This window comes from Protobothrops mucrosquamatus, unplaced genomic scaffold, assembly GCF_001527695.2.
Source record: "Protobothrops mucrosquamatus isolate PMUCROS unplaced genomic scaffold, P.Mucros_1.0 scaffold157, whole genome shotgun sequence".
In the NCBI taxonomy this organism is placed as follows: domain Eukaryota; kingdom Metazoa; phylum Chordata; class Lepidosauria; order Squamata; family Viperidae; genus Protobothrops; species Protobothrops mucrosquamatus.
In genome coordinates, this window is record NW_015386521.1 from 463,264 (window position 1) to 482,302 (window position 19,039).

Below are 19,039 nucleotides of genomic sequence, written 5' to 3' on the forward strand. Positions count from 1 at the left end.
ACCACCCGACCAAAAAACAATTTTTATTTTTCTCTCTGGGCAACAGTCACGGCCCTTGAGGTAGGAGCCGAAGGCACGGTTGGAACCACTCCTTGTGTTCCGCCCCGGAGGCCTTAGGTGGCCAGGCAAGGAGCACCAGTGAAATCAAGGCAAGCAGCTCAAAAACAACCAATTTAGGGGCTGGCCAGAGTCAAAAAAAAGGCCTAACCAAGTCAGAATTGTTTGAAAGGGTGATTGAGTTGTTAAAGATCTTTGATAATGTAAATCCCCCCCCCAGATGAGGCCTGGGGCAGGGTAACTGATATGATGCTTCGTGAGGCCTAAAGAAGCTGCCACGTGGCTACAAAATGGCGGCCGCCAGAAACTAATTTGATAAATATCAGAACCGGATGGAATTTAGTGGAAATCGAGGATTCTGCAGTCTGTACTACTTGTTCTATGTCTTGTGCAAGGTTTGCTGCGAAAACCGAGGCTTGAGAAGCAACGAGGCCTGCAGCACCTCGCCCCAAAACGGAGTTTCAAAATGGCAGCCGCAACGCGTTTCTCCTCGTGAAGAGGCTCCGCAGCCTCAAAACTAAGTATTTCACGCTGAAACGGAGCGCCAACCAGAGTTTGGAGCTGTTTGTGTCCCCCCCGAGGCTTCCCCTCGATCAGAAGACTGAAAAGCGATCCGGACTTCGTTGCCCTTTTTCGGCAACCAAAATGGCGCCCGCGATCGTTCCAGGTAGTCCTGAGCGATCCAGATGGGTTAGCCTCACAGGGGAGCACTCCGAGAAGCAGGGAGCGAAAGAACGGCCGTTCTCTCCAAATCCCCTGAAAATAGTTACTCTCTACCCTCCCCAGAGCCCTGGGGAAGAAAGAGAAAAAGGGGAGTCCCTTCTGGGAATTCCTCCCCCCCCCACTGCCTTACCGTCCCAGGGGCAGGGATGGGGAAAAAAGCACTGATCCCAGTGAAAATAATTTAATAAGGGGAATTCAAATTAGCTAGGAATAGATTGGGAAAGGGAGAATTCACAATAGGTTCTAACCTGCAATTAACTGAGAGCCAACCTAGACACGTCGTCAAGAGCTGAGACCAAGTTAAAGACTGGATCAGCAAGAGGGGGCGTGTCAAGTTTGACTACTTGGTCTCAAGAGCAGGCATCCAATGAAAACCCACATGTGAATTCTCCATCTCCCGTACTGGAGAAAGATTACAAATAGCTCCTAACTACTGATTCTCCCTCTACTCTAGCAAAGGATCCTCTTAAATCTCTATGTAGCCAACAATGATGTCCTATCAAAGTTTTCACCTTGTACATCTCAGCTGTTCCACCAGCTCCCATTACACTAGAGCAGGGGTGTCAAACTCAATTTCACTGAGGGCCGCATCAGCATTGCGGTTGCCCTGGGGGGGCCGGGTGAGTGTGGCCAGAGTGGGTGCAGCCTACTGGGTGGGCATGGACAGAGTGGGTGTGGCCTACTGGGTGGGCGTGGTCAGTTCTACATCATTCGTGTCAAGGGTGCCTATGGGGGGTCTGGGCAGGAGTGGGACAGATCTGAGGGTCTCTGGCAGAAGGGGGTGGGACCGGGGCAAGTGCCAAGGCATGGTCCATTGGGGCAAGTGCCAAGATGGCCACCAGAAAATTGTACATTGGCTCCCGGCCGGCCTGGGCCAGGGCCAAGGCAGAGGGGGCCGTTCCCTCACTGTTTCCAGGATGGCTTCGTGGGCCACATGAAACCACTTCGCGGGCCGCATCCGGCCCCCGGGCCTTGTGTTTGACATGTCTGCACTAGAGTCAAAAGCAAAGGGAAAGCTTCATCCCAATGTAATGCTGTTTTCACAGTCTTAGTCCACATCCATCTTGGGGCAAAGAGAGTTGAGCCACAATAAAACCAGCAGGCTATTGCCCTCATCTCTTAAAAGAGTTATTTCCTTATTATAGTAATTTGTATACCACCTGCAAATGCCCCACCTTTCCCTGGGATGTTGCAACCATCATAAATATGAGCCAGTTGCCAAGCAGCTAAATTTTGATCCCATGACTATTGGGACGCCGCAACAGTCATAAGTGTGAAAAATGGTCGCAAAATTTTTTCCAGTTCCATTGTTAAGTTCAAATCATCACTAAACAAAGGTTTATAAGTCAAGGACTACCTGTACTGAAGCTCAGCTTGGGGAAGACTGCTCTGCGTGGGCCAGAATACTCGTCAGCACAAGCCAGAAGGCTTCCTGCTGCCACTTCTTCTAATTCATTACCGCTTGCTGAGATCATTCATTGCAAAAGCCTGGACTGTGGTGAATGCAAACCTTTAAGGTTTTTGACTCACGTTGTATGTGACTTCACGCAAGTTAGTAGCCCACTTGCAACACAAACGTATGTGCAAAAAGACACATTTGTGATACTGGGAAACTGTTCAGTTTTTGCTTGGTTATCCTCAAGTAATCTCTAGTCAGCCCAGGAAATCTTGCTCCAGCAGGGGGTTGGTCTAGATCAGTGGTTCTCAACCTGTGGGTCGGGACCCCATTTGGGGTCGATCGACCATTTCACGTGGGTCGCCAAGCAAGGCTGTCTGCCATTTTTTTTGTCTGCCATTTTTCCCCCTTTTCCGGCGGGTGCCTTACCTCCCTTGGGCTGGGCCAGCTGGTGGTCGGCCTGCTCCGTCTCTGCCGCTTGCCAGCTACGCCTCAGCCGGCGCAGGGGGTGGAACCACGCATGCGCGGCGCTCCCGGGCAGGGAAAGTCCTCGACTTACGACCGGTTGGGTAGTCCTCGACTTACGACCGGTTTAGTCCTCGACTTACGACCAGTTGGGGTTGCAGCATTAAAAAGGTTGAGAACCACTGGTCTAGATGACCTCCAAGGTCTATTATTATTATTATTATTATTATTATTATTATTATTATTATTATTATTATTATTATTATTATTAAGTTGGAAGGGACCTTGATGGTCATCTAGTCCAACCCCCCGCTCAGGCAGGAAACCCTATACCAGACATGTCCAAAGTCCGGCCCGCGGGCCATTTGCAGCCCGCGGCCCGGTTTAATCCGGCCTTCGAGCAGCTCTCCCTGCTCTATATAAATGCGGCCCTCCCACGGCCCTCCGGCAAGTCCCATGAGAGAGAGAGACAGAGACAGAGGCACTTGCACTTGCACTTCTGTCTCTCTCTCTCTCTCTCTCTCTCTCTCTCTCTCTCTCTCTCTCTCTCATGGGACTTGCCCCCTCGCAGGGCTCCTCATTGGCCCTGCGCCCTGTTACCCCGCCCCCAGCCGCAAGCCACCATCTGCCCTGTGGTTATAAGTGTCCCGGCAGTTGGGACCCGCCCCTCCCGGAAGTCAATCCTTGGCGGTTCTCCGGCCGGCCGCGGCTTTCCCCGGCCGGCTCCAGCAGTTCCGGCTGATTGCCGGCACGTGGCAATCAGCAGTTCCGGCTGATTGCCGGCACGTTTCTCCCTGGCAGCCTTGGCCCCCCCAGCCCTGTCGGTGAGCGCCCGGCAGGGCGCAGCGTCGCCAGGCCTCCCCCCCTTGCGCGAGGCTTCTGGCGTTCCTCCTCGCGCCTGGCTACAGCGGCTCGGGGTTTCCCGTCCCGGGCACGCCAGGCAGCGCTGCAGGGAACGGAAGGGAGGGGGGGAGGGCCATAACTGGAGCTCCGCAGGCCGGGGCGACGCCGGGAACGAGCTGGGCGGCGGCGGCGGCGTGAACAAGCTGCGCGGTGGCGGCAACGGCAACGNGAGGAAAGGGAAAGGAAAGAGAGAGAGAGAGAGAAAGAGGAAAGAGAGGGAGAGGAAAGAGGCATAAAATAATTCATTTGCATTTAATTGTAATGGTTCAAAGAATGTTCGGAAAAATGTTCGGCCCTCCAGCACGTTCACTTCATCCAATCTGGCCCTCTTTGAAAAAAGTTTGGACACCCCTGCCCTATACCATTTCGGACAAATGGCTGTCCAGTCTCTTCTTGAAAACCTCCAGTGTTGGAGCATTCACAGCTTCTGGAGGCAGGTTGTTCCACTGGTTAATTGTTCTAACTGTCAGGAAGTTTCTCCTTAGTTCTAGGTTGCTTCTCTCTTTGATTAGTTTCCATCCTTTGCTTCTTGTCCTGCCTTCCAGGTGCTTTGGAGAATAGCTTGACTCCCTCTTCTTTTGAGATATTGGAACACTGCTATCATGTCCCCCCTCGTCCTTCTCTTCGTTAAACTAGACATACCCAATTCCAGCAGCCGTTCCTTATATGCTTTAGCCTCCCGTCCCCTAATCATCTTTGTTGCTCTTCTCTGTACTTTTTCTAGAGTCTCAACATCTTCCAATTATGTTATTCTGTCCTCTCAAACCAAACACAAAGGACATCAAATGTATTTCTTGACTTGACAGATAGGTAGTACTCCAAGTAATTCCCATTCTTTGTTTGTTGATTTGCCCATCTTAAAATAGCATTAGTTCATAAGTGGGCAATTTACATAAATTCTGGTTATTTTTGTATGGATTAGGATGGAAAGAGATATACAGCCTTGATAAAATTTTCACCAAGTTACTGGGAGAGAAATCTCAATTCACCGCAGGCAACCAGACTGAGATTTAGACATTTTTTTCCTAAGGCTACTTTTAGCATTTTACTATTTTCTTGCCTTATAAATTAATGCATAGAAACAACCTATCACAGACCACTTATTCCAGTGATGGCAAACCTTTTAGAGACCGAGTGCCCAAACTGCAACCCAAAACCCACTTATGCATCGTCGAGTGCCGGGTGGGTGTGGCCCATTGGGTGGGCATGTCTGCAGTGGTAACGGCAGACTGGGTGGGACTAAAAAATTCAATCAATCAATTCCAACTTTGCAAGATCTTTTTTTTTCCCCCGAGAAGTTGAAATTGACTGATTGAACTTTTTTTTTTTTTTTGCACATGGCGGCGGAGGCGTAAAGCGAAAAGATTTTATAAAACCCAGCTGAAGGCGTAGGACTGGGGCGACGGCACCCGCGCCCACAGAGAGGGCTCTGAGTGGCGCCTTTGGCACCCGTGCCATGGGTTTGCCACCACTGACTTATTCTCTGTGCTCCAAGACTGGAAAGCCATATTTGCCATATTGGCAGCCCCTGAATCTGTTTAGGACCATCCCCTTCCCTTAAAGAAAAGAAGACCAACCTGGGATAAGTCAGGCAGTGTCTTTTCCAACATGGGTGTCTGTGACAGAATTTTATCACATATCGACTGAACCACCTCCTGCTTGAAGACAGGCAGAGAAAAGGGACCTGGTTGGGCAATTACTACTTTCTTTCGCCACTGTAGGGAAAGTTATAGGAAGAAAACATAAAAGTAGAAATGAATTCCATTTTAAGGTACAAGAGAAGAATCAGGCATACACCCAAGTTTCCCAGCATAGACTACATCACTGTGTCAAAAGAAAGGTTAGTTGTCTGGTTAAATAAATCTTCATTTAAAGGAGAATATTGGTAGCTCAGGGTTGAAATGAGGCGTCCTTGGTGCTCTCTGCACTGATGATGTTACCTAGTTAGGTAATGAAACATCTGCAAGAAAACAACCAAGCTCAGAAAGGACCAAGGATCCCTCAAATCTTGATTTATCCCACAGATTTTCATCCATTGTCTGCATTCAAGTTACAAAGAAATTGCTTGTAATTGATACGGGAGAAGCTATCATTTTTTAAAAATAAAATATTGTGTTATGTGCCATCTCACCATTCTTTGTCCACGGGACTCAGAAATTTCAGATTTTCTCCTAATAGGTTCCCCCCACTCCCATCTCCTGATTTTTTTTTTCTTCAGATGAAATAATTGCCAAGAAGTGAATTAGGCCAACTCTGGTGCCACCCTGGGAACGAGTAATTAACAGCTTATACACCCAAACAAACAATGTGACCTTTCAACAATGACCATGGGTGAAGATATTCTTTCCAGTACCGTATTTGTTTTGCTCTTATGTTTTTAAATAATCAATTTTGTACTTGTGGAAATGCATCTATAGGTGGGCTTGTGGGGAACTGCAGCCTCGCATATCTGAAGGCTACACAGGTGTGGAAAATACCCACCAAATGTTGGATACATGGTTCTCCTCAGGAAGTAGCCATACAGTATACTGTTTACTTATAGATTTGTATTCCACTTTTTATGCAACAGCCCAGTAATGTTCCCTCCTGTTTTTCCTAGCCCATGAGATAGGATGAGCTGAAAGAAGAGACACTGGCCTAAACACCCTCAGAGTGCTTGCTTGTTTGCTTCTGTCTGTCTGTCTGTCTGTCTTTCCCTAATAATTCAGGGAGAGATGCCAACCCTCCACCTTTGATCTTATATGAAGTCAGCCTGTTTGATCAGCTGATTCTGTGGCAGAGGGGGACTAAAACTGGGGTCTCTCTGCCCTAATCCAGCATCTTCCCTCTACTTGGTTGATTCTTGGGCTGCGATGGGAGGGATTGGCCGAAAATCAGCCAATGAGCTTCTGGGGCTGAAGGGAGCTAGAGTCTGGATCTCCTTGTTCCAAGTCCAGCACTTGGACTTGGAAATTTGCAGATGACACCAAACTGGCAGGAGTAGCCAACACCCCAGAAGACAAACTCAGGATCCAAAAAGATCTTGACCAACTTGAACAATGGGCCCTATCCAACAAAATGAGTTTCAATGTGCAAAGTCTTACGTTTAGGCAGGAAAAACCAAAGGCACAAATACAGATTGAGCGAGACCTGGCTTAAAAACAGCAACTGTGAGAGGGACCTTGGAGTCCTAGTGGGTGATCACTTGACTATGAGCCAGCAGTGTGCAGCAGCAACCAAAAAAGCTAATACAATCCTGGATTGTATAAACAGAGGCATAGAATCAAGATCACGCTAAGTATTAGTACCGCTTTATAAAACCCTAGTAAGACCACACCTGGAATACTGCAGCCAATTTTGGTCACCATATCACAAAAAAGACATTGAGAGTTTGGAAAAAATTCAGAGAAGAGCAACTAAGATGATCAAAGGCCGGGAGACCAAAACATACGAAGAACGGCTGCGGGAGTTGGGTTTGGCTAGTCTAAAGAAAAGAAGAAATAGGGGTGACATGATAGCAGTGTTCCAGTATCTGAGGGGCTGCCACAAGGAAGAGGGGGTCAGGTTGTTCACCAGAGCACCAGAGGGAAGGACAAGAAACAATAGTTGGAAACTGATCAGAGAGAGAAGTAACCTGGAATTAAGGAGAAACTTCCTGACAGTGAGTACAATCAACCAGTGGAACAGCTTACCCCCAGAAATCGTGGGCGCTCCATCACTGGAGATTTTTAAGAAGAGACTAGAATTCACCTGTCTGAGACGGTGTAGGTTCCCTTGCTTGAGCAGGGGGCTGGACTAGAAGACCTCCAAGGTCCCTTCCAGCTTCTATTTATTCTAACCTCTCCAAGTCCAGCCCTACATTATGAAGAGATTTGCACCTAACAGCAATGAGAGGAGTTAGGGGCTGGGGGGGGGGAGGGCGCAGGGGAGCTGAACAAAGATGAGAGTTGCTTACAATGGGCTACCAGAAACCCTTTTCACTGGAGAATGCACCTGGGGTTTCTTCTTTTGAACCGTGTGCAGTGTTCCCACTGGGCTGTGGTCCTTATATATTGTACACATGGGAGCAGAGATAAGGTTTCCTGAAGAGAAAGGATCGGATAAACAATAATAGCCTTTGACTTTCAGCCACTCGTTTAGTGATCGTTTGAAGTTACAGTGGCACTGAAAAAAAATGACTTATATCCAGTCCTTGCACTTATGCTTGTGGCAGCATCCCCACAGTCACGTGAACCAAATTCGGGTGCTTGTCAACTGGCATGTGTTTATGACATATGCATATGCAACGTCCCAGGATCCTGTGATCAACCCTTGTGACCTTCCCAGCTGGCTTCTGACAAACAATGGGGACATGGCGTCGTTTGCTTAACAACTGCATGATTCACTTAGCAACTGCAGTGACTCACTTAACAACAGGGCAACAAAGTCATGTCAGACACGACTCACTTAAGAACCACCTTGCTGGTCCCAATGGTGGTCGTAAGTCAAAGACTTACCTACCTACCTGCCTACTTACCTACACGCATAGACTCTCTCTCTCTCTCTCTCTCTCTCTCTCTCTCTCTCTCTCTCTCTGTGTGTAATTAGCTTTTTTAAACTTGAAAACTTAAAAAACAAAATATATACTCTTCTGAATTGCCACAAAAAGTTGGTACAGAATCACAGATTCATAGGGTTGGGAAGGATCTTCTGAATTGCCCTAAAAAGTTGGTAGGGTTGGAAGGGATCTTGGAGGTCTTCTAGTCCAGCCCCCTGCCCAAGGCAGGACTTCTCGCACCATCTCAGACAAATGGACATCCACAAATGGCATCTTGAATCCTCATGGATATTCAAAAAAATTTCTCAAATGAGCTAAAGGCTGGAAAGTCGAAAGGGACTAATATTCTTATTAGTCAGGATGGAATACAAACAAGCAAATAAGTACTAAGGGAATACAATTTAAAACTTGCTTTGCTATAAGGGCAATCTCTAAAATAAAACTTTCAATTGCCAATAATTCTGATTAGAAAACCCTCAGCTTACTAAAATCCTAAGCATTCTTTCACACCTCAAACTGCTGATAAACTGCAGAAGTACTGTACTACTTAAAAGCTTATTTATTTTCTCCCTTCAACTCATTTATATCCTTGCTTTCCTAAACATTGTGATTCTGGCATTGGCCTATTTAAAAGTTACTGCTCTCTTCCAAAACCTTTGTTAAAAATCTTTTCCATTGATTTATGGATGCCTGTTACTACCAGTCTGATTTTTAAAATATTTTGAAATTAAACTTTAAAATAAAATTTAATTTCATTTACCCAAACAAAATTTAACAATAATAATAGTAATAGATGAAAAAGGGGTGGAGATAAGGATGTGCAGCTTTTGGAAGAAAATAAATCCGAAGTTTTTTCTTGGAAATGAAAAAAAAAAAACACCTCTCAGTTGCCCAACAATTCCCAGGCTTGGCTGACTGAAAGGCCTTGGCTGCAGCGTGTAAAGGGTTAAGTCCTGCCATCTTCATGCCATTCACTGATATGTCCATTAAGGGTGTTACATAACAAAATGGCAGACCTTAACCCTTTGCTTGCCACACTTCCTTTCACTGTCAGTCACACACTTCAGCAGGCTGAATCAAAAGCACCTAAAGAAAAATTCCCAAGGCTGAATGGGTTTATGAGATATTGTAATTTGCTTGCAAGAAAAGAGGGGGGAAATAGTCAGAGCAACAGTTAAAAGATTTTTAGAAATTTTTTTAAAAATAAGGCTTTAAAGCTTAAACTTAATGAACAACAAATTTTTAAAAAAATACAGCATGTAGGGAAAAAATCCTGACTTTTAAATTTTATATTTGTAACTTTAAAAAAAAAGAGAGAGAGAAGTTTTAATGCTAACAAAACTAGCTTTTTTTTTTTAGCAGGGGAAGCACACTGTGATTCTATGAACATGGAAATGCATTACCTTTGTGTCAGGTATGTTGAACAGAGATTTAAAATTACCCCAGACCTGCAGATTTTCAGAGTTTCTCCCACCCCACCTAGCAGCTATAACCACTGAAAACTAAGCCTGTTTCAATCTGCCCCCTCCCACTTCAAATTCCTAGGTCAGGGGTAGGCAACCTTGGCTCTTTTATGACTCGTGGACTTCAACTCCCAGAGTTCCTCAGCCAGCATGTTGAATGTCTCTAGAGCAGCATTTCTCAACCGTAGCAGCTTGAAGTTGTGTGGACTTCAACTCCCAGAATTCCCCAGCCAGCTGCTCTAGGTATTCTCTACAGTTAAACTACAACTCCCATCATTCTTCTAACAGCAGAACCTTGCTAGGTAAAGGCAGAATGAAAATCATCACCAGCCTCATCTGGGGATGATAGAAGATGGAGAGGCTAAAAAATGGGTCAGCTGACCTCCCACCACATAAGCCAGTGCAGGGATCCATAAAAGCAGGGGTCCCAACTCTCGTTCTGTGGACCGGCATTGGCCCACAGCATGCCAGCAACTGGGCCATGCAAACAAGCAAAGCCCCATCCACGGGATGCAAGCAGCACACAAAATCACACCCCTTCCGATCCGGGAAAAAGCCTTTCTCCATAGAATGGGTCCCTGGTGCCCAAAGGTTTGGGGAGGGGGGACTGCACTACAGCATCTCTGACATGTGAGCATCCAGCTTCATCCAGCTCTAGCAAAGGAGAGCTCATGATGTCATGTGGCAGGCTGTTCCACCGGCTGACAGCTTGTACAGTCAGAAAGTTCCTCTAGACGTCTAGCCAAAAATTCCTTCTTCTTAATTTTAATCCAAGGGTTTCAGGCCTGCTCCCTGGAGCAACAGAGAATGGATCCCCCTCCCTCTTCTGGGTGAGAACCTTTCAGATAACTGAAGACTAATATTGTATTTCCCATTGGTCTTTTCTCAGACCCTTTAACCATTCCTCCATGGGCTACATCTCCACCTTTCCACCATCTTGGTAATCCTCCTCCATTTTTCCCCACTGTCCTTTTTGAATGGGGGCGCCCAGAACTGAATACACATCTCCAAGCCAGGTCTGACCATGGCAGAGTAGAAGGGAACAATTATTTCTATGAGTTGGACTCTGTGATTTTGTTGATGCGCCCGAACAAAATATTTGCCTTTTTTTTTTGCAGTTGCATCATGCTGCTGGCTCACGTATAATTTGTGATGAACGAGGACATCCAGAGAACCCTCTGAAATGTACTACAGGTAGTCCTAGACCAGGGGTAGGCAACTTTGGCTCTTTTATGACTCGTGGACTTCAACTCCCAGAATTCCTGAGCCAGCCATGCTGAGGGGAAAGGGAGAGGTTTCCAAGCTGAGCCATGCTGGCTCAGGAATTCTGGAAGTTGAAGTCCACGAGTCATAAAAGAGCCAAGGTTGCCTACCCCTATCCTAGATTTACAGCAGTTCATTTAGGGACCATTCGAAGTGACAACAGCACTGAAAAAAAGTTACTCATGGCCATTTTTCACACTTATGACGGTTGCAGTGTTCCGGGGTCACGTGATCTCCTTTTGTCACCTTCGGACAAGGGAAGTCAAATGGGGACGCCAGATTCACTTAACCATGTTACTAATTTAACAACTGCAGCGATTCACTTAACACATGTGGTAAGAAAAGTCATAAAAACGGGGCAAAACTCACTTAACAAATTTCTCACTTAGCAACATAAATTCTGGGCTCAACTGTGGTCATAAGTTGAGGATTACCTGTATTGCCAAACTAAGCCAGGTCTCCCCCATCCTATATTTTTGTAGTTCACATTTTTCTCCATTTTCTACTTCTTCCTGTTTAAGTTTCTTCTCAGCCACAGCTGGGCACCTTCCTAGCCCCATCTCTCCCCACATATGATTGTGAGTCAGTCCTACTGAGAGATGCAGTAATTATGGATGCAACAGGATTGCAAATGTGCCCTCGGCATCATTGTCAAAATGGAAAAATGGGGCAAAGTGTGTTGAAATTGTCTGAATGTATAATGCGCAGGCTTCTTCTATGCCTATGTCCGACGCCATTGTAAAGTAACTTTGCTAGTATCAGCCTTTGTTTTTCTAATACAGGGGTCTTCAAACTTGGCTCTTTGATGACTTATGGATTTCAACTCCTGAGCCAGGCACTGGGAGTCGAAGTCCACAAGTCATCAAAGGGCCAAATTTGAAGACCCCTGTTCTAATACAATGGCTACTTCATGTAATCTGGGTTTAAAGTAAAGCAGGTTCAGAAATCTCATATTCTGTACTCATGTACCCCATCATAAATAAATAAAATCAACAGAACAGACAGTCCTCGTTTAATGACCAGTCACCTAATCACTGTTTGTAGCTATGATGGACTTGGAAAAATGCTATTTACGAGCCATCCTCAAAATTATGACTGCTGTACATAGATCCCATGCTGTCATATGATTCACATTTTGGGCACTTGGCAACTAGCTCGCACTTGCGACTGGTTGCAGTCACGAGACCACAATTTGTCACACGTTTTTACTGGTTTTCGGCAGAAACTGGCAAAAGCCGCCCACTGGATATGCTGTATTTGCTTAGCGCTCATGTAAATTGCTTAATGACCATCATAAAAACCAATTGTAAAATCAAGTCAGTTCGAGGGGTAACCCACTTAGCAACCGAGGGGTAACCCACTTAGCAACCGTAAGGACTCACATCCAAAATTCTGGGCTTAACTGTGGCTCTAAGTCAAGGACTACCTGAACAGCTTTTTCCAACGCTCTGATTCACACGCTATACTTTTGAGACAATAGCAGGGATCCCACAATTTGAACTATAGTTACTGGTTTAGCTTAGCTCAGGGGGATTTTTTAGCCCAGCAGACTGATTCCTAAAGTGGGGGTTTCTAAGAAGACCATAAGCAGTCTATGAAATTAACAGTTTTCTCTGTTTCTGCTGTTCTCCAGCAGCTAATTACAGCGGTGGTGTACACTGCCTAATAGCATGGAGGCTCTGTTTAGTCACCAAGGGGTAATGTTCACAGCTTCTGGAGGCAGGCTGTTCCACTGGTTAATTGTTCTCACTGTCAGGAAGTTTCTCCTTAGTTCTGGGTTGCTTCTCTCTTTGATTAGTTTCCATCGGTTGCTTCTTGTCTTGCCTCCATACTGTCTAAAATGCTTTAGAGCTGGAAAGGTGGTCTACTCCCAATGAAAGCCATCTAAACAAGGCTACCACTATACAGGGAGTCCCAACCATCCATTTAGTGACCGAACTTACAACGGCACTGAAAATAGTGACTTATGACTGTTTTTCACACTTACGACCATTGTAGCATCCGTATGGTGACGTGATCAAAATTCAGCCGCTTGGCAACTGGCTCATTTTTATGACGGTCACAGGGTCCTGGGGTCATGTGATCACCTTTTGCGACCTTCTGAGAAGCAAAGTCAATGGGGAAGCCAGATTCACTTAACAACCATGTTGCTAATTTAACAGCTGCAGTGATTGACTTAACAACCGTGACATGAAAGATTGTAAAGTGGGACAACATTCACTTAACAACTGTTTCACTTAGCAACATAAATTTTGGGCTCCATTGTGGTCATCAGCCGAGGACTACCTCCTCCAAGTCGTGGCTATTCCTGGCTTTCCACCTGCCCCCCCCCCCCAGCAATGATAATGTTATGCTTTCCAGAGAGGAAGAAGAAGACCATAACTAAAATTTCAATTTCTTCCAGCTAGGCAAATGATGCACAGCATCCTTCTTTTTAGTTCTGCTCCAATCTAATTAAACTCCCTAACTTTACTCCAGCTATTATGATCCACCGTCAGAGACGATCAAGACTGGTGACGGACATCCTGCTCTGCAGATCATCTCCCTATGAGCCAAGATTAGCAGGGAATTCCACAGACTAAAGAAGACACACCCAAGCAATCAGAACACTGCCCTACTCCCGAAGGGACAGGCCATTGCCACATCCACCAGTTGATTTAGGCTAGATTGCACTGGTCTCCTAGCCACACCAACAAAAAAACAGCAATTTTGAACACAAGTGCTTTAATCCAGTAATCTTAGCCAAGCACCCCCACCCCAGTCAATGCTTGTCAACCTAGTCAACACTGAAGTCAAGAAGCTCCTAAATCAGGGGTGTCAAACTGCCGGCCCGCAGGCCAGATGCGTCATGCCGAAATCGCGCCCACCCCATTGCCGGCAATGGAAAAAAAGTTGTGATACGTCACGACACGTCACGTGACGTTGCGAGTTTGACACCCCCCGTCTTAGATTGTCATTGAGATGTTGTCATAAACTACTATGAGTTTCATCTTGGCCTTCTGACACTGAGCTGAAATTAGAATGATGTTACTTTATTTTTTGCAAGAACAATCCTTCTGGGTAGGATTAGAGAGCAGAAATCTTCAAATTGGGATTGGCCTTTCTTTCTGCGGGAGCACATCCTGTTCTCTTCTCCTGCAGTTTCACATGGAAAGAGGTTTATTCCTGCTGCACGGAATCTTGAGAATGGTTTGTGAAATCAGTTTCCAAACATCTTTGAACTTAACAGAAAGCCTTAGCACCGTGGTGGCGAACCTCTGGCACACGTGCCACAGGTGGCACGCAGAGCCCTCTCTGTGGGCACGCGCACCGTCGCCCCAGTCCTAGGCCTTCAGCTGGGTTTTATAAAACCTTTTCGCTTTAGGCCTCCGACACCGTGTGCAAAAAAAAAAAAAAATAGGTTCAATCAATCAATCAATTTCAATTTCTCAGGGAAAAAAAAAAATCTCGCAAAGTTGGAATTGATTGATTGAACTTTTTAGCCCCAGTCTGCCATTACCACCGCAGCCACGCCCACCCAATGGACGATGCCCACCCAATTGGCCACACCCACCCAATGGGCCACACCCACCCGGCACCTGACCATACATAAGTGGGTTTTGGGTTGCAGTTTGGGCACTCGGTCTCTAAAAGGTTCGCCATCACTGCCGTGGCAAATTCCCCTGCCCCTGGAGAAACTGGAGAACCTGAGCTCAAGGTTTGAAAAGATTTATAAACTGGTAAAGATATCAATGCGCCGGGCTTCAAGCAGCAAAGAAAACTTACTGCTGGTAGCTAATCATACCATTAGGAAATTAGTTTATATTCTTATACATTTCCACGATTAAGTCCCACCTGGAAGCATTTCCATGGTCAGACCTCAGCCATGATGAAAGAAGAGCAAGGAAAATTATATATTTATTTATTTATTTTATTTATTTTTCATAATTTATATGCCGCCCTTCTCCCCACGGGACTCAGGGCGGCTCACAGCATATTAAAATAACACAATACAAACAACACACACAACATTTCCCCTATAAAAGCCAATTAAAACCAAATATTTGTAGCTGTATATGGCATTAGAGTTGCCATGTCATTTCTACCAATAAGTAACTAAGAACTAAGTAATTAAAAACTAAGTAAGTAACTAAGAACTAAATAATCAGTGGAACAACTTGCCTCCAGAAGTTGTGAATGCTCCAACACTGCATGTTTTTAAGAAGAGATTGAACAACCATTTGTCTGAAATGGTATAGGGCAGTGGTGGCGAACCTATGGCACACGTGCCAGAGGCGGCACGCAGAGCCCTCTCTGCGGGCACACGTGCCGTTGCCCCAGCAGAGTTCGCCAGAGTAGAGAGCACATGGCGTTTGGAAGTGACAGGAAGTGAGCAAGTAAGTGGCGTTGGCCCCCTGGGGATGCCTCGAAGATGGCGAGGGACTGGCCCCGGCCATGCTCACCCAGTCTGCTGTGACCACAGCAGCCATGCCCACCCAGTGGGCCACGCCCCCCGCTCCCCCTGAGGGCACCACAATGTTGATGCAGCCCTGGCACTTTGCGATAAATAAATGGGTTTTGGGTTGCAGTTTGGGCACTCGGTCTCTAAAAGGTTCGCCATCACTGATGTAGGGTCTCCTGCCTGAAGAAGGGTCAGGACTAGAAGACCTCCAAGGTCCCTTCCCACTCATTCCATTCCATTCCATTCCTCCAGGATGCAATGCTAAACAAAATTAAATAGTACCCAGAACTATGAAGATTTGGAGATACTCTGAAGCACATGCATGGGTCACCGGGTTGGGAAAGACCAAGATAGGTACTACATTGCCGTTAACGCCACAGCCCCATCCAGTACCCTTAAACCATGTTTGCATAAAAACCACTTTAGAATTAAGGCAGCATCCAACCAAACCCAGTATATCAATGTATGGGATGATAAATCATATAATTAATTGTATAACTCCAGCGTCAGTTATTTTATTTATTAAATGTTTATTAATTACATTTATATGCTGCCCAGCCTCACTGTTAGGAGACTGTGGGCAGCTTACATCATAAAAGCTGAACTACAAATGTTAAATATTAAAAGTTAACAGAAATTAGTTATTTTAAGAACTAGTATACAGATGGGGTAGAGGTGGGGTCAGTTATGGTTTAGCAATGAGAAAATCTGGGCCTCCCTGGTAGAGTTCTTATTTCTAGCATAGGTCAAATCACTCTCAACAACTTTTAAGTTTTAAGCACAGTTTCACTTAGCAACGCATTTCATCGTGCAGGAAAAGGGGACTCTACAGAAGCAAGGGGCATGGGACCTGGGAAATCAATTGCAGTACTTGGGATTCTTTGACATGCCGGAAGTATCTTCCTATGAATTTTGAATGCTGCAAGGTGAGCTGCTAACTTAGCATAAGGACAGCCTACCTGAGTAACACCCAGGACCATTTTAAGGCCAGCATTTTGCTGCCTGCTACATACAGAAGGCCAAATATTTCACCTGTTGGAACATACGTAGCTGTTGCTTTAATTATAAATATATAATTATACACACACACACACACAAATATATAAAATATATAGACGATGTATCTACCTGCTCCGGATGTTCATGAGTTCTGAAGGAAGAACCGTAAAATTCTTTTGTCAGGGTGATCGAAAGTCAAGGAACCTACCAAAAAGACAAAGAGGGTGTTGAAGTTACATGAATTTTAGATATCCTGGTCCCCTCACATTAGTAAATAGAGTGATGGTACAAAAGCAGAAATAAAGTACAAGCTACCTGATTTGAAACTGGCTTATTACAGACTGGAATGTCATTTTTATCGCATAGTTTCAATCTCTTGAGATCAACAATAGACTTTCTAATGCCCCCCCACCATGGATTGCCTGCTTAAAATCCAATGAATCTATTGAATTCACATCCGAGATCCCAAAGTACCGAATTCACATCCGAGATCCCAATTTTAACTCTTTTAAAGAACTAGAGTCCACTTCCCCCAAACAGAAGCCCTACACAACCTCATCTCAAATTGCACAAAGTTTTCTATTGAGGTTTATGATGCTTAGTCAAGTCATGGCATCATCTAGCCCAGTAGGCAACCTTGGCTCTTTTAGGACTCGTGGACTTCAACTCCCAGAATTCCTGAGCAAGCATGGCTCAGCTTGGAAACCTCTCCCTTTCCCCTCAGCATGGCTGGCTCAGGAATTCTGGGAGTTGAAGTCCACGAATCATAAAAGAGCCAAGGTTGCCTACCCCTGATCTAGCCTATAACAAGTAGACATCAACTTGCAACTAGTATTAAGATCAGAATTTTACACTGCTAAGCAAGGCAGTTGTTAAGTAAGTCAAGCCTGATTTTATGACCTTTTTTGGCCATGGCTGCTAAACGAATCATTGTTAAAGTGAATCATGCGGTTGTTAAGCAAATCTGGCTTTCTCTACTGACTTTGACGGGGGAGGGGGAAGCTGGCTGGGTAGGTCACAAATGGTGATCACATGTTACTGGGATGTGGCAACCATTGTAACTACATGTTGATTGCCAAGCGATCAAATTTTAATCACATGATCGTGGGAATGCTGCAACGGTCGTTAAGTGCGAGGATCGGTTGCAATCCACTTTATTCAGGACTGTTGTAATTTCAAACAGTCATTAAGTCAAGGACTTACTGTACTGCATTTCATCTGCCAGCAGTCCTTTGTGGCTGTCTGACATACCGTAATTGGAGGAACTGGAGTTGAACCTAGTATGTTCTAAATCAGGGGTAGTCAACCTTGGCTCTTTTATGACTCGTGGACTTCAACTCCCAGAATTCCTGAGCCAGCCATGCTGAGGGGAAAGGGAGAGGTTTCCAAGCTGAGCCATGCTGGCTCAGGAATTCTGGGAGTTGAAGTCCACGAGTCATAAAAGAGCCAAGGTCGACTACCCCTGTTCTAAATGTATCATTTTGTCCCAGGACTATGATTATAGGAGAATCGGCTGTGAATTTTTGTTCAAATGAATCTTGCTCAGAGTCATCTTCTTTGTTTGTCAGCGGCTCACTAGATTCTGGGAATGCAGAATCAAGTAAGGCCCGGCCATGGAGTCATATAGGTAGTCCTTGACTTACAACAGTTCATTTAGTGACCGTTCGAAGTTACAACAGCACCGAAAAAAGTGACTTATGACTGCTTTTCACACTTATGATGGTTGCAGCACGTGATCAAAATTCAGACACTTGGCAACTGACTTGTATTTATTATGGCTGCAGTGTGCCCCGGGGATCATGTGATCATCTTTTATAAACTTCTGGCAAGCAAAGGCAGGACAAGAAGCTAAGGAGAAACTTCCTGACAGTTAGAACAATTAACCAGTGGAACAACCTGCCTCCAGAACCTGCCTCCAGAACAACACTGGAAGTTTTTAAGAAGAGACTGGACAGCCATTTGTCCGAAATGGTATAGGGTTTCCTGCCTGAGCAGGGGGTTGGACTGGATGACCTCCAAAGTCCCTTCCAACTTTATTATTATTATTATTATTATTATTATTAATCATCATCATCGCACAGTCAGCCAGATGTTCAGACTGGATTTGGCATTTTGTCTACCTATCGAGTCCTTACCCAGGACCTGGGATAGGCAGATGTGGATGTTTGATGGTATTACAGATATCGTCACAAGATGGAAGCAGTTCCTAGTAAGGCTGCCTTTTGCAATTGACTAATGGCGAATTTGTCAATGCCAATGGTGTTCAAGTGGTGCTCCAGTTGTTTTGGGATTGCACTCAAGGCGTTTATTATTATTATTGTTGTTGTCGTCGTCGTCGTCATGGGAAAGCCAGATTCACTTAACAACTTTGTTACTAGGTTAACTGCAGTAATTCACTTAACAACTCTGGCAAAAAAAAAAGCATAAAATGGGGCAAAACTCACTTAACAAAACAAATTTTGGGCTCAATTGTGGTTGTAAGTCGAGGATTACCTGTAGTCCCTTTTCTTTCACTTTGACACATCTTAAGGAAAGATAAGGAGGCTTTTTTGTAGTTCTATTGGGAATGGAGGTTTTTTTGAACACAGGCTTAGAGTGCCATGCCCAAAGGAAATTGAAAACATGCAGCTCCTGAAAAGCAGGTAAGAGGCTGAGCTAAGAAGCCCAGGGTTTGAGACTACAACCTGACCTCACCCTAAGTAGCCCAAAGCTAGCAGTTCTTTCAGGCATAGACACTCTTGAGTTGGCAACCTGGGAATTATGCATGGCACACCTGGTGAAGTTACTCAGAGGATATCAAAACATTCCTACAC

General features: G+C 45.3%; 1 protein-coding gene across 1 annotated transcript in view; it reads right to left on the reverse strand.

Moving 5' to 3' along the window:
* GATAD2A (GATA zinc finger domain containing 2A) overlaps positions 1-16,414 on the reverse strand; it is a 58,465-nt gene extending 42,051 nt beyond the window's left edge. The window contains exon 1 of the mRNA XM_015813459.1: positions 16,356-16,414. The gene's annotated coding sequence lies outside the window, so the exon portion shown is untranslated. The remainder of the gene's footprint in view (positions 1-16,355) is intronic.
* Positions 16,415-19,039: the final 2,625 nt, after the last annotated feature.